This window comes from Bufo gargarizans, chromosome 4 (assembly GCF_014858855.1).
Source record: "Bufo gargarizans isolate SCDJY-AF-19 chromosome 4, ASM1485885v1, whole genome shotgun sequence".
Taxonomy (NCBI): domain Eukaryota; kingdom Metazoa; phylum Chordata; class Amphibia; order Anura; family Bufonidae; genus Bufo; species Bufo gargarizans.
The window spans coordinates 156,906,803-156,922,981 of NC_058083.1; positions in this window are offsets into that span (position 1 = coordinate 156,906,803).

A 16,179-nucleotide genomic window follows, 5' to 3' on the forward strand; every position below is an offset into this window, starting at 1 on the left:
AGCCATGACCTTTTTTTTTTTTTTTTCCATTCACTTATGTTCTGGGAACTCTAGTGAGAGGCAGACAGACTGAGGGTGGCAACAGCGAGAGTAATCAACACTGTGGCCTAGTCACAAAGTGATAAGGGTGGCAACAGCAAGAGGAGTCATCATAATAGCCCATTCACAGAGTGGTGAGTTGGGGGGCCAACAGCCGTAGCAGTAGAAGATGGCGGCAGCAGGTAGGTGGCAACATCAGATTAGTAAAGCAGATGGCCAGGAGTAAGGGAACATTTGTCACAATGTTTTGCTGTGGCAGCACACTGCAGTCAGAGTTCTCTTTGGGGTAACTACATGCCCTGCCGCACTAAACACCTGCTCTGACACCTGGGCGATGGCGCACATAGGCAGCGACCAACTGACTACAAAGGATGTCTCTGTAGTAGTTGAGTTTATCCTTCCTCTCAGCAGGTGTAAAAAAAAAAAAAAAAAGCCCCCGTTTTGGTCTGGTAGCAAGGTTCTAACATGGTGAAGAGGGAGTAGTCATCCCTCTGCCGAATGGTGGTGATGCAGCTGTCACTACACAAGCAACTCAGAATGTATCTGGCCATTTGTGCAAGGGACTCCCTGCCTCCATCTCCACTGCATACTGCCATGGTATGTAGGGGTCATCTGCCTTGTCTACATCATCGCCCTCCAGTTCCTCCTCTCCTATCACATGTGCATGTAAACCACCTATTTCTGTATACATTGCTTGTGCGTGAATCTCTTCGTCCTCATACTCCTCCGCCAGTTCAGCCCCTACAGGTCTCAGGTGGCCGTGAGATGTAGGTTCTGTATCGCCTGTCCCCTGGCCAGCCAGATTTATCAGCATCTGCTCCGGGACGTGAAGGAGTGAAATTACATCATTCATTCTGTAGTCCTGGCGACTGACAAATAAAGTGCCTGAGCTAACTATGAAGTTACACAGGCGACTACTTCTGTCCGTCAGTATCATCCGGAAATCGTTCACGGCCTTCCTCTGCTCGTTTCATCAGTCCAACATGTGGAGGGTGGAGTTCCAACGTGTGGAAATGTCGCATAGGAGGTGATGTTGGGGAACATCATTCTGTTTTTGCAGCTCATAGAGGGTGTGTTTTGCAGGATAAGAGTGGTTGACGTGCATGCAGTTTCCTGGCCATTTGCAAGATATTTTGCAATTTGACTGGAAGACTTCAGGGACTGCTTTACAACCAGATTAAAGAGGACCTTTTACTAGAATAAAAAAAATCAAAACTAACTATACAGACATGGAGAGCGGCGCCCAGGGGTCTCCCTGCACTTACTGTTATACCTGGGCGCAGCTCCGTTCTCCTGGTATCGCCTCCGGTATCTTCCTAGTTAGGCTCCACCCAGGGGAACCTGCCGGCGTCTCCTTCTCCCATGCTGTAGCGCTGGCCAATTGCAGCGCTCAGCCCATCGCCTGAGATGCTTTTTTTTCTCTGAGTCTATGAGCTGAGCGCTGTGATTGGCCAGCACTACAGCATGGGAGGAGACGCCGGCAGGTTCCCCTGGGTGGAGCCTAACATATGAAGATACCAGAGGCTATACTGGGAGAACGGAGCGGTGCCCAGGTATAACAGTAAGTGCAGGGAGATCCCTGGGCGCCGCTCTACATGTCTGTATAGTTAGTTTAGATTTTTTATTCTAGTGAAAGGTCCTCTTTAAAGACATGTGCCATGCAGTGCGCATGGGTCAGCCCTCCTTGATGCAGTGCTGACAGAATGTTCTTCCTGTTATCAGTGATTATGGTTCCGATTTTCAGTTAGCGAGAAGACAACCAGGATTAAATTTCTTGTTGAAGGGTGCAGAGCAGTTCCTCCCTGGTGTGACTCCATGCGCCCAGGCAGGACAGGTGCAGAACAGCGTGACACCTCTGTGCTCTACATAGGTGGTATGCTGGAGGACCACTGAGAACTGTGACTACAGTGGAGGCTGGGGACAAGGTTGAGGATGAGGAACCAGAGGAGGACTTTGGTGCCGGAATCACAGCTTGAGAACGCAGAGGCGACACTGCTGTCTCCTGGCCAATTCGCTGGTGTGCCTGGACAGGAACCACATTTACCCAGGGGCCGTAAAGGACACATATTGTCCTTGACCATAGTTACAGCTCCACACGTCAGCGCTGCTCTGAACTGTACTCGACACAGACAGGCTCAAGGACTGGACCACCTTCTGCTCACCATACATGTGCAGGGCTGGTATAGCCTTTTTGGAGAAGTAATGATGACTTGGGACTCTCCACCTTGGCTTGGCACAAGCCATCAATTCTCTAGAAAGTGCAGAGTCCACCACATGGAAAGGGAGGGACTGTAGTACCAGCAACTTGGCCAGGAGCACGTTTAGCTTCTGTGCCGTTGGATAAGTGCATGCATACTGTTGTCTTTTTGCAATCGCCTCGATGATAGATTGCTGGTGAAATGCATAATGAGTAGTAGGAGGAGAAACGTGCTCAGGACCAGTAGACTATGGGGTGGTGGAGCCTTGACTACTGGAAAAGGGGTATGTGGCCGTTATGAGATGCCTCAGGCTCTACCATATTAGCTTCATGGTTTTTCCCAGGTCACTTTATGGTGATGCTCCATGTGATGACATAGTGTTGTGGTGCCATGACCACGCTTCACATTCTAACATTCACACCCACAGATTCTACATACGACCATGCAGACGTCCTCCATCGACTTGAAAATTTCCCACACCGGTGAGTAGGGAATTTTACCCCCACCACTACCTGCTGACTGCTTGCCCTCACCAGTCTCATGGCTGCGCCACTGACTGCGCGCAACACCTGCTCCCACGCGAGTCTCATTGTCACTATTTGCCCACCTACAGGAGGAAGCAGAGGATCCCTCCTGCGAATCTGGGCTGGGCAGTGGTTGCTGACTGTCCTGGAAAGTTTGTCCAGGGCAAACTTGGCCAGTTGCGGCCACAATTCAAGTTAGTCCAAGTATGCCACCACCTTCTGGTTCAGGTTCTGCTCCATGTCCTGCTGCTGGCCTGTTTCTTTAGTAGGCAGGTGAGGAAACGTGCTCATCAGAGACTTGAGACCCAAGTTACTGCTGACAGAGCTGGTGCTGCTCCTGCCCCCCACCCTAATTCAGCAGTCATGGCAGTGAAGCATGAGCCCAGAGGGCCTCCCTGATCAGACCTTCGTGAGGATGGGCGATGGCGCACATAGGCAGCGACCAACTGACTACAAAGGATGTTTCTGTAGTAAGTTGAGTTTATCCTTCCTCTCAGCAGGTGTAAAAAAAAAAAAGGTTCTAACATGGTAGCAAGGTTCTAACATGGTGAAGAGGGAGTAGTCATCCCTCTGCCGAATGGTGGTGATGCAGCTGTCACTACGCAAGCAACTCAGAATGTATCTGGCCATTTGTGCAAGGGACTCCCTGCCTCCATCTTCACTGCATACTTTCATGGTGTGTAGGGGTCATCTGCCTTGTCTAAATCATCGCCCTCCAGTTCCTCCTTCTATCACTTGTGCATGTAAACCACCTATTTCTGTATACATTGCTTGTGCGTAAATGTCTTCGTCCTCATACTCCTCCGCCAGTTCAGCCCCCACAGGTCTCAGGTGGCCGTGAGATGTAGGTTCCGTATTTCCTGTCCCCATGCCAGCCAAATTTATCAGCATCTGCTCCAGAATGTGAAGGAGTGAGCTGGGCAGTGGCTGCTGACTGCCCTCAATAAGCTTGTCCTCCCTGAAAAGTATAGCAGAGTCAGCAGCATACAATACTTCCCCGAGCAGAAAAAGAAAGAGGCAGATTCAGGACAGGTGGAGGCACAGAGTTTGTTCCTGGGCCATGCCAACTAAGGGTGGTGTCAGAGGTACCGACCGACGTGTGGCTGTGAGTGTCTGATGTCAGTTGAGATGAAGTTGAAGACCGAGTCAATAATTTAAAGACAGCTGGGTTGCTGGTCAAACTACGGCTGCTGGAGAACATTGATAGATCTGGTTTGTTGCTGCGACTGCTGCGAGCTCCAGAACATTTTTGCCATGGCCAGTTCCCTTGGAAGGCCCTGGCACCTGTCTGACTGACATACTGTAAGTAACTACAGACAGGTAGTAAGTGTAAAATAGCAGTAGTGTTGAACTGTTTTTTTTCACCCCAATTAGAGAATCAAGGTGTTAAAGAATTTCTGATCTATAAAACAATGTGGAAAATGAAATAACTGTAAAAATAGAGCTCAAGGCGTTATAGAATGACTTTGTGATGAATACCGTTGAAGAACGTAGAACCAGCGAGATACGGTATAGTCACTGGTTACCAAGGCGTGACGTTACGCCATCCCTGAGGAACAGGTAAGGTCAGTTTGGTCCGGTGTTCCCCGACTACTCCTGTCCACACGGACACAGAGAGGCAACAGCTGAGGGAGCCTTTTCACTGCCCCAGTGAAACAGCACTTCCTCAGCCCGGGTATACTGCCAACAGTTTCTAGTTTGATATAAGCCCGGTCCACTAACAGGATTATATAGGGTAAGCTTCTAACTAGGCTGAAACACGGATGTGGGGATTCGTGATCGAGATACAAGGACAGCACAAGATTGAATTATATATTTAATTGCCTTAAGGGCGCACTAGACTTAACACAATATACACTGAAAATATATACAGTGGTCTGAGTGGTGAATACAGATGGCGTGGTACAAACAGGGTTAAACAGAACAAAAAGGTCAGTTTACCATGTATATGAGTCTTTTGAGTTGTGATGAGTTCTTAGCTGTAGTCACATGGGAAGCAGTGATGTCAGTCGGGTGCAGGTCCCTCTTAACACATTGCACAATGTGACCTCCCTTCAGAGAAAAGACACGCCCGCTTGCTGGCACAAGCCTTTTTACCTGTAGCTGGCCCCTCCCCTCCCGGCCTCTGGGAGGGGTCCACTCCCCCTCTGCTGGGGCTGGCAACAAATGAGCAACAAAACAGATTAGGGCTCATGGCTCCAGACCAGAATGTCGCAGAGAGGTGGTTCTCGGACCAATCGGTCAGCCGCAAGTTTTCCACACAGGTGCAATGCATGATGTGAAATCGAAGCACCCACACTGAATCCTAACCCATTCATTTAAATGGGTCTGTGTACATGAGCATTTTTTTTCACGCATCAGTTCTGCGTTGCGTGAAAAACGCAGCATGTTCTATAGTCTGTGTTTTTCACACAGCCCTGGCCTGATAGAAGTGATTGGGGCTTCAGAGAAAATCGCATTGCACCCGGAAGCAAGTGCGGATGCAGTGCGTTTTTCACTAATGGTTGCTAAGAGATGTTGTTTGTAAACCTTCCGTTTTTTATCACATGCGTGAAAAACGCTTCAAAACGCATTGCACCCGTGCGGAAAAAAACTGACTGAACTTGCGTGCAAAATGGTGCGAGTTTCATTGAACACATCTGGACCTAATCCGTCACGCTCATGTGAAAGAGGCCTTAGGGTAGGCACATGTACATGGATAGAAAATTATCCTGCGACTTTTGCAGTGGATCCGCAACAAAAAACACAACAAAAAATGCATGTATCACAATTCTTGCCACGGAAATGGCTTTGGATTTCACCCTCTCCATTGCAAAGGGTGAAATGCTTGGCAAAGATCGACAGCATAAGGCTACTTGCACACAACAGTGAAAAATGGCAGTGTCACTGTCCGTCAGTAACGTCCGTCACACGGCCATTTTTAGCACCAGTGAAAGTCTGTGGGGCTATTCAAATGGCCGTTCTTTTAACAGCCAGTGAATAGCGTCCCTCCAAAAAATGGGACTATTTTTGGCTGTTTTCACGGATGGACGGACCCCATTGAACTAAATGGGACAGTTTTTAACTGCCGATTGACAGGAGTCAATCGGCACCTCATCCACTTGCTCGCGGAGAGGCAGTTTCTTCTCTTTATTGAGCAGGACCTGCTGAAGGACCTGCGATCTGCGTGGTGACAAGTAACCACGTGGGAGCGCGCAGCGACGTCATCGCGCACCTTCAGCAGGTCCCGTTCTGTGAAGAGAGAAGAGACTGCTGCAGCGCAAGCAAGTGGATAAGGTGAGAGCTTGTTTATTTTTTATTTTGGGGTGTTTTGGACTCTATGGGGGCATTATATAAACCATGGGGGGAATTATAAAGCTGGGGGCACTATAAAAAATAAATGATATACACCGTGGGGGACATTTATTTAGCTGGGGTCCTACATGGGGGCATTATAAAAGCTGGGGACATTATAAAATAAATTATATACACTGTGGGGGACATTTATTTAGCTGGGGGCCTACATGGGGGACATTATTTTAGCTGGGGGCCTACCATCCTGTGGGTGTTCTCAGAAGGGTGGGTCTAGAAATAACTGCCAAACAAATTCATCCATTTTTCATGTCCGTTTTTACCGGACATACAAAACGGACATTAAAAGCGGACGCGGCCAGAAAATGGATGTACACACTGATGCAAAATGACCATGGAAATCTGACTGTGTGTCAGTTTTTAACAGACTTTTTTTTTCACTGTCGTGTGCATGAGGCCTAACTTGACATGCTGTAGATTTCAAATTTTGAACTGCAGGTCGATTTACACTGCAGATCTTTTACGCAGCATGTCGATGAGATTTCTTAAAATCTCATCTACTTTGCTGGCGCTGAGCAACACTGCACTAAAATCTGCGTGTGTGAATCTGTGAACATGCCCATAAGAGAGACCTGTTGCTTCCTTAGCGCCTTAGTGACCACTGATATTTCTTTTTTACGGCAGTCACTAATACCTTAGGGTCTATGCACACAAATGCATTTTTGTGGGTCAGATGCGGACCCTTTCATTTCAATAGGGCTGCAAAAGATGCGGACAGCACACCATATGTTGTCCGCATTCATATGTGCGCTCCGCGGCGCCCACCAAGAAAATAGAACATGTCCTATTCTTTTCCATATTATGGACAAGGTTAAGACTGTTCTATTATGCGACAGACATTCTGTTCTGCAAAATGCAGAACACACATGGCCGGTATCTGTGGTTTGCGGACCGCAAAAACGGCTATTGTCGTGCGCATGAGCCCTTTTTCATATGTCAGTGATTTCAATCAATGATTGTGAGCCAAAACCAGGATTGGAGCCTCCACAGACATAAGGGAAAGGGAAAGATCTGCACCTGGTTTTGGCTCAAAATCACTGATGGAAATCACTGACCGAACACTGACTGTGTGAATGGGGCTTTAGGCTGGCTCGCTCCTTTTTTACGGTGCCACAGTATAAGGGCTCGTCCACACGAACGTGTGAAGCCCCTGCCCGTGCCATGGACCGCAAATTGCGGTCCACAATGCACGGGCACCGTCCGTGGGGCAGGCGCATGGGGATCGCAGACCCATTTACTTTAATAGGTCCGCGATCCTTCTGTTACGCAAAAAGATAGAGCAAGTTCTATCTTTTTGCGGTGTGGAAGTACGGAACGGAACCCCAGAAAGCACCCCGTAGTGTTCCGCACCGTTTCCCATATCTCTGGATTTGCGGACCCGTTGAAATGAATGGGTCTGCATCCTTAATGCGGAATGGCCACGGAATGGTGCCCTTGTATTGCGGATCCACAAATGCGGACCGCAATACAGCAACGGGCATCACACGTTCGTGTGCTGCACGGGTCTTCTGTGCAACGGAGATAGGGGCTTCACTCTCACATAAAAGCTGGGCTCTCTGCCCCGGTTGCAGAAACAATGCATTATAGAAGCGATCAAAAGATCCCTTGTGGGACTAGTAAATGGTTAAGAAGTTTAAAAGGTTTATTAAATAGAAAAATCTCCAAGTTAAAAAAATATATATAATTCCATTGAAAAAAAAAAAAAAAGCTTTTGAATGGAACAAACTGTAGTTTTTATTGGTACTATTTTAAGGGTGTAAAACTTAAGAAAAGAGGGAAAATCCAGCTCTTGATAGCAGGGAATCCTTCATTCACAGCGGTATAAAAACTTCCACATAAGCAGGGCAGTCAAATCTGGAAGGAGAGAGCTGCCTTTTTCCTTCAATTATCTATTGTAAGGGTGTGTATGAGGACTAAAATGGCAAATTTCAAGTTCAAGTTTTTTTTCTGTTACAGCGTACAGATTTTCAATAGTTCAAAAATTCTCAGACACGATGATACCTGTTATGTTTATTTTTTATTGTTTTATTTTTATATGTTAAATTGAGAAAGGGGGGTGATTAGAATTTTTTTTAAATATATATATAATATTTTTTTACTTTTTACATAACTTTTATTCTCCTTAGGGGGCTAGAACCTGCGATCTTCTGATCCCTTGTCCCATAGATCACAGAACTTGTGCACAGCTTTACAGGCAGCTTACCATGACAGGCCTGGGAACCTTCATTGGGCCTGGAGCTGTCCTGTTAACCGATCAGAGCACCGACTGCAGGGGCTCCGTTTGGAAGGCAGAGGGAGCCCCCTTCCTTTGCCTAACTCCACAGATGCTGCGCTTGCTATTGACTGCGGCATCTGAGGGGTTAAATGCATTGCGGTTGGGTGCCTGCTGTATTATACAGCCTGAAACTGCCTTGTATGGAGTGGGCTCTTTGCTTTGGCCTCCTAATCCAGCAGAGCTGAAGGTGCTCTGGCTGGCTTGGGCACAGCCTTCCCCTAGCAGGGGGTACTCTATTCTGCTCCTCACTAACTAGTCTCCTCCCTCAACTAGAGAGAGCTAGAATGGACAAAAGGGTTCCATTCCAGGCAAGGTATCTCTGCCATATATGCCGCCATCTGCTGATGAACCAGGTATACTTAAACATAACCATTGCAGAAATGGAAATACACATTTTGCAGGCCCTGGGAATTAATACAGGGGATGACATTAGGTTAACTGTGGAAGATAGTAGAGGAGTGCGAAGGTGCCATTGCACCTCTGGGGCGTTACAGTTCTATATGTAAAAAAGTACTATCCTAAATGCATTAGAAAAGTCTTGTCTCCTGACAGTTTTATTAACAGATGATCAGAGACCACCATTTAGCAGGAGATAAATATTTAATATCTTCATATTTACAGAGCGTATGATGCTTTCAGGTCTTAGCTTATGTGATATGAATCTTTGCTGAGGCAATATTTTCTAATTTACATAATACTTTGCACTACTATTGATATATTAACTATAGTATAAGGGCTCATGCACACAACCTTATGTTTGTTCCGCATTGTTTTGCAGATCGGATGCAGACCCATTAATTTCAAGGGGGCTGCAAAAGATGTGGACAGCACACAGTCTAGCCAATGCCTAATGGGTTACAGTTTAGACCACCTCTTGGTACATGTTGATAATTCCCTTTTAAACCCCAGTCCATGTCCCCTCAGTACTGGGAATCAGTGGGAGTCATATTAGAAGGTAACAAAACATTTGCGCATAACTAAAGGTGGAATTCCCTTTTAATGTTCCCTAAAGGTGGCCACACACATTACATAGAAGTTGGTTGACGATCTCACCATCACACAGGCGTCTGTCCCTGTGTGTGTCTGTCCCTGTGTGTGTGTGTGTCTGTCCGTCCCTGTGTGTGTGTGTGTGTGTGTGTCTGTCCCTGTGTGTGTGTGTGTCTGTCCGTCCGTCCCTGTGTTTGTGTGGTTTTTTTTTGTCCCTGTGTGTGTGTCTGTCCGTCCCTGTGTTTGTGTGTGTGTGTCTGTCCCTGTGTGTCTGTCCGTCCCTGTGTTTGTGTCTGTCCCTGTGTGTCTGTCCGTCCCTGTGTTTGTGTGTGTGTGTCTGTCCCTGTATGTATGTCGGTCCCTGTGTTTGTGTGTCCCTGTGTATGTCCCTCTGTGTGTGTCTGTCCCTGTGTGTGTGTCCCTGTGCATGTGTCTGTGTATGTCCCTCTGTGTGTGTGTCTGTCCCTGTGTGTATGTCTGTGTGTGTCCGTCCCTGTGTGTGTCCGTCAGTCCCTGTGTATGTGTCTGTGTGTGCCCCTGTGTGTGTCTAAGGCATTGCTTAGACTCCATACCACAGTCTAGCCAGTGCCTAATGGGTTACAGTTTAGACCACCTCCTGGTACATGTTGATAATTCCCTTTTAAACCCCAGTCTATGTCCCCTCAGTACTGGGAATCAGTGGCAGTCATATTAGAAGGTAACAAAAAGTTGGAGCATAACTAAAGGTGGAATTCCCTTTTAATGTTCCCTAAAGGTGGCCAGACACATTAGATAGAAGTTGGTTGACGGTCTCACCATCGCACAGGTGTTTATCCATATGTATGTGTCTGTCCGTCCCTGTGTGTGTGTGTGTCTGTGTCCGTCCCTGTGTGTGTGTGTCTGTCCCTGTATGTGTGTCCCCGTCCCTGCGTTTGTGAGTGTGTGTCCCTCTGTGTGTCCGTCCCATTGTGTGTCCATCCCTGTGTGTGTCCGTCGCTGAGTTTGTTTGTTTGTCTGTCTGTCCTGTGTGTGTGTGTGTGTTTGTCTGTGTGTGTGTCCGCCCCTGTGTGTGTGTGTGTGTATATATATATATATATATATATACGTCCCTGCGTGTGTTTGACTGTCCCAGTGTGTCTGTACTTGTGTGTATGTGTCTGTCCCTATATGTGTGTGTATGTGTCTGTCCCTATATGTGTGTGTCTCTCTCCCTGTGTGTGTGTGTGTGTCTCTCCGTGTGTGTGTCTCTCTCCCTGTGTGTCACCATGCCCACGGTGTTCCTATACCTTGATGCAGCTGAATCAGGGCATTCTGTGCGGGGCAAGAAGAAGAAAGAAGAGGAGGCAGCGCCACCAGCATGGAGTCTGTGGAGATACACAGGGAGGCACACTAAGAACGTAGGTAACACTACCACATGATCTACACTAGTGTTATCTGTGATTTTACATAGGACTGCAGGTAACACTACCACATTATGGGCACTAGTGTCATCTGTGGTTTTACATAGGACTGCAGGTATCACTACCACATTATCATCACTAGTGTCATCTGTGGTTTTACATAGGACTGCAGGTAACACTACCACATTATCAGCACTAGGGTTATCTGTGGTTTTACATAAGACTACAGGTAACACTACTACATTTTCTGTACTCGGATAGCCATTACTGTGTTATCTGTGCTGTTACATAGGACTACAGGTGATATCTACTATATTATCTGTACTCAGAGAGTTATCACTGTGTAAGGGGGCCCACTGAGACTTTATCGACCATGGGCCCACATTAACCTGGAGCCGGCCCTGCTTACGCGTCAATATCCATTTAAATATCAGCACATAAATCATCAGATTATAGATATCTTAAGATCCAAATTGCACAAAATAATGAAGTTCTGGTCTAATATACAGTTAGAAACCATACAAACAATATAGTACGGAGCAATTTAGTAAATTTATTAATGCGCATTTATGCATTAATTCTCCAGGTCAAAAAGAGGGACATTTATGGATCAAAGAGGGACATTTATGGATCAAAGAGGGACAGAGGGACTTGGTTTAAAAAGAGGGACTGTCCCTCCAAAAAAGGGACATTTGGGAGGCATGCTTTCCATCTGGATGTGACAACAAGTGTTGGGTGAGCATGCTCGGCCGAACATCGCGTGTGCTCGAGTAAGTGTATTTAAATCAAATTTAGCCTCTATTTCTGAAAAGTTTCTAGTGGGATTCGAACTCACGTTAACCACTACACTATAGAGCTGCATGGCTAGTTACTTAAAAAAAAAAAAAAAAAAATTTAACTTCCGCTGTATAGGAATACTTAGTAGTCACTGGCCATGAAGAGCTATAGTGTAGTGGTTAGAAAATGTGTAATAAAAAAAAAAATATATATATATGCACACACACACAGAGTATTTTTTGCCCCATAAGACACTCCCCCCCCCTCCCCCCCAGAAAAAATGCTCCATCTTATGGGGCAAATACTAATGAAGCGCTTCCATTATGGAAGCGCTTTATTAGTACTGGAGGACTGGGAAGCTGTGAAGGCTCTGTACTCAACGCTTCCTGGTCCTCGGCTCGGCTATCGGCTGTGCACAGCGTGAGGGCGCTCTGTGCCCTCACACCGTGTGCCGCAATACACAACCGACAGCAGGATGAAGAGGATCGCGATGGTGAGGGGCGGTGGCGTCCAGGAACAGGAGAGGTAAGTGAATTTTTTTTAAATTTTATTTGCACTGGGGGCTGATGTCTGACAAATGGGGGCTGATAGATTGCTGAAGGTTGGGGGGGTTGATCTGAGGCATTGGGGGTCTCATCTGAGGTCTGATTGACATTGGGGGTCTGATTGGGGCTGTAAGATGAGGTCTGATTAACATTAGGGGTCTGGATGCTGGTCTGACCTGAGGTGTAATGGAAAATATTTTTTTCTTATTGTTCTCCTCTAAAACCTGCATCTTATATGGAAAACTACTACTGATGTTTTAGCCATAATAGATTTAAATATATTATAATATATGATATATTCTAAATATATGTAAATATATTATGGCTAAAAACTTATATATATATGTTTAAATAAAATTTAGCCTCTATTTCTGACTGGATTCGAACTCACAACCTTCTACATTACAGCCCAAAATGTTAACCACTACACTATAGAGGTGAATGGCCAGTGACTTAAAAAAAAAAAAAAAATGAGACTTCTTCTCTATAGGAATACTTACGACTTTTGCTTAAGCATCCAGGATTGAGGGTGCACACGTTGTCTTATATGATGCAACCACAGGGCAGACCCTTACATAAGACTACGCTCTGCACCTTTTTTTAAAGAGGTTGCATTTCACCTCTACAGAATTTCTGCTCTGCACCTCTCTCTCTCTTTCTTCTGGCCTGCTTTTCTAGTAAAGTTCTTGTCTGGCTTGGCCCTGGCTGACGTGTGATCTAGGACTGGCTTCTCTGTCAGCTACCACATTTTTTGTTTCTGTTCTCTTCCCTGGCTCAGACTAGACTACTTGATTAGACTGACTTGTATGACTACAATGTTTTCACTCCTCCTCTCTACATAGAAAGGGTGACACCAGCCCCATCTAGTGATGGTTGTAAATATGGCCTATTAACACCTTGTACATAAATATACAGAAATGCATGTGCCATAACATTTATATTTAACCCCTTTTTGCAGTGTATCGCTGGTCTGCTGTGGGACACTGCATATTATTTTTTTGATATTGTCCCTTCTCACCAGTACATCAGATCAAATGGCACCTTGGTATTTTGAAACAAGGAGTTGTACATTAGCATACCCAAGTGTTATACTGAAGGTAGCATGGTAGGTCAAGATACATTATAATTAAATGAGGTCATTCTTGCGTTACAGATTTTTTTTTTATATTTAGAACCTATTTATAACCAATCTATTATGGCCAGAAATGGCATGCATTATTCTTCTTGCTAAGCCTTCCCAGTTTTAATAAAACAAAGAGAATATGTTAATATTTTGCCCGTTGAATGAATAGGGATTTTATTTTGAACACCATCAGAGGCCCAGTTGTGGCTTTGGGGAAAAATAACAAATTAAATATTTGTAGCAGAACCCTCTCCACGATCTTTTGATGTGTTTTATCTCAGCATGATGACAAATCTCTGGTGCCTCAGACAGCTGTGCGCAGAACTGGTCCTAGTCCAGTAGAGCTGTAATAGGATTGATTACAGGATTAAACCAGCAAATGCACAGAGCTTCCATATAAAACATATGACGGCAAAATAATTGTGTTCTGTGCATATAGATGTCTGATGGAAAACAGTGACCCAGAATTACTAATGTATCTGTGACAAAAATCTGTGCACAATTTGGTGCATAATGGGTTTCTAGACTTTTTTTCTCACATGCCCGACGAGGGAGTGTGGTCTCAAAGGGGTTTGGCCGAAAATGTACAATTATTTTGTCAGAATTTTGGCGTTAAAAACTGAAAGCAAGCCAACTAGTAGTTGGTATACATTCAGAGAAAGGTGTCTGTCCCTCAACCAGATTTATCATCCAGTCTGAGCCCCTGTGATAAATCTGGTGCAGGTCTAGATAGCCTAAGCTTACTCCATTTGTGCCTTGTGTTGCTGATGCTCATGGATAGATTTGCTCTTTACAGCAGATTATGGAGTTAGGCATGATGATACAAGTAATACCAGTTATCCCTAGTAGCTATTGTATCGGTGCAAACTCACAAAAAAAACAACTTAACCTGTTAAGGAAAAAGATTCAGCAAAAGATTGCCGACCTAGGATGAGAATGCTGGTCCTAGGGTTAACCGGCTGCCCACACGCGCTGCCGCGATCAGCAGCAGGGGCCCGGCTGATACTGACAGCATCGGTGAAAACACTGATGCAGGCGGATTAACCCCCTGTATAACGCAGTCACGCTGACAGCGGCATACAGGGGGTTTGCAGCAGCTTGTAAATCCCAATTGGGTCCCCGTGCTGCGGGGTGGCGGGGACCCAATGGTTGCTATGGCAGCCCCGATTTGTCACCATAAATCACTAAAAGTGTAATACCAAACGATCAAAAAGTAGTATGTACCCCAAAATAGTACCAATCAAACAGTCATCTCACCCCACAAAAAAATAAGACCCTAACTAAGGGCTCTTTCACACTTGCGTTATTGTCTTCCGGCATAGAGTTCCGTTGTCGGGGCTCTATGCCGGAAGAATCCTGATCAGGATTATCCTAATGCATTCTGAATGGAGAGAAATCCGTTCAGGATGCATCAGGATGTCTTCAGTTCCGGAACGGAACGTTTTTTGGCCGGAGAAAATACTGCAGCATGCTGCGCTTTTTGCTCCGGCCAAAAAAACTGAAGACTTGCTGCAAGGCCGGATCCGGAATTAATGCCCATTGAAAGGCATTGATCCGGATCCGGCCTTAAGCTAAACGTTGTTTCGGCGCATTGCCGGTTACGACGTTTAGCTTTTTCTCAATGGTACCATGGCTGCCGGGACACTAAAGTCCTGGCAGCCATGGTAAAGTGTAGTGGGGAGCGGGGGAGCAGTATACTTACCATCCGTGCGGCTCCCGGGGCGCTCCAGAGTGACGTCAGGGCGCCCCAGGCGCATGGATGATGTGATCGCATGGCACGTCATCCATGCGCATGGGGCGCTCTGACGTCATTCTGGAGCGCCCCGGCAGCCGCACGGATGGTAAGTATACCGCTCCCCAGCTCCCCGCTCCTACTATGGCAACCAGGACTTTAATAGCGTCCTGGGTGCAATAGTAACACTGAAAGCATTTTGAAGACGGATCCGTCTTCAAATGCTTTCAGTACACTTGCGTTTTTCCGGATCCGGCGTGTAATTCCGGCAAGTGGAGTACACGCCGGATCCGGACAACGCAAGTGTGAAAGAGGCCTAAGACAATCGCCCAAAAAATAAAAAATTATTTTGCTTTCTGAAAATGGAGAGCTAAAAACATGATTGTTTTTCTTTCAAAAATTGTGCACTCTGCTGTGTTCCCGTACAGTAGTTTACGACCACATATGGGGTGTTTCTGTAAACTGCAGAATCAGGGTAATAGATATTGAGTTTTATTTGGCTGTTAACCCTTGATGTGTTACAGGAAAAAAAATGAATTAAAATGGAGAATCTGCCAAAAAAGTGAAATTTAAAAATGTCATCTTCTTTTCCTTTAATTCTTGTGAAACACCTAAAGCAGACCTGTGTGAAGTTGGCACCCCATGTTCTTAAATTTCAAAAAGAAATACACCATTCGTTTGTGCTGCGTTTGTGCCGGTTTGTGCCGCAAAAATGAACGTTTGTGCCGGTTCGGTTCCTGAGATATTGCGCGTTAGATTTTTATGAAGCCCCGCCCATTTTCCACCCCATGTTCTTAAATTTCAAAAATAAATACACCATTCGTTTGTGCTGCGTTTGTGCTGGTTTGTGCTGCAAAAATGAACGTTTGCGCCGCTTTGGTTTCCGAGATATTGCGCGCTTGATTTGCTGAAACCCCGCCCACTTTCCACCCCATGTTTTTAAATTTCAAAAAGAAATACACCATTCGTTTGTGCTGCGTTTGTGCTGGTTTGTGCCGCAAAAATGAACGTTTGTGCCGCTTTGGTTTCCGAGATATTGCGCGTTAGATTTTTATGAAGCCCCACCCATTTTCCACCCCATGTTCTTAAATTTCAAAAATAAATACACCATTCGTTTGTGCTGCGTTTGTGCTGGTTTGTGCTGCAAAAATTAACGTTTGCGCCGCTTTGGTTTCCGAGATATTGCGCTCGATTTGCTGAAACCCCGCCCACTTTCCACCCCATGTTCTTAAATTTCAAAAAGAAATAC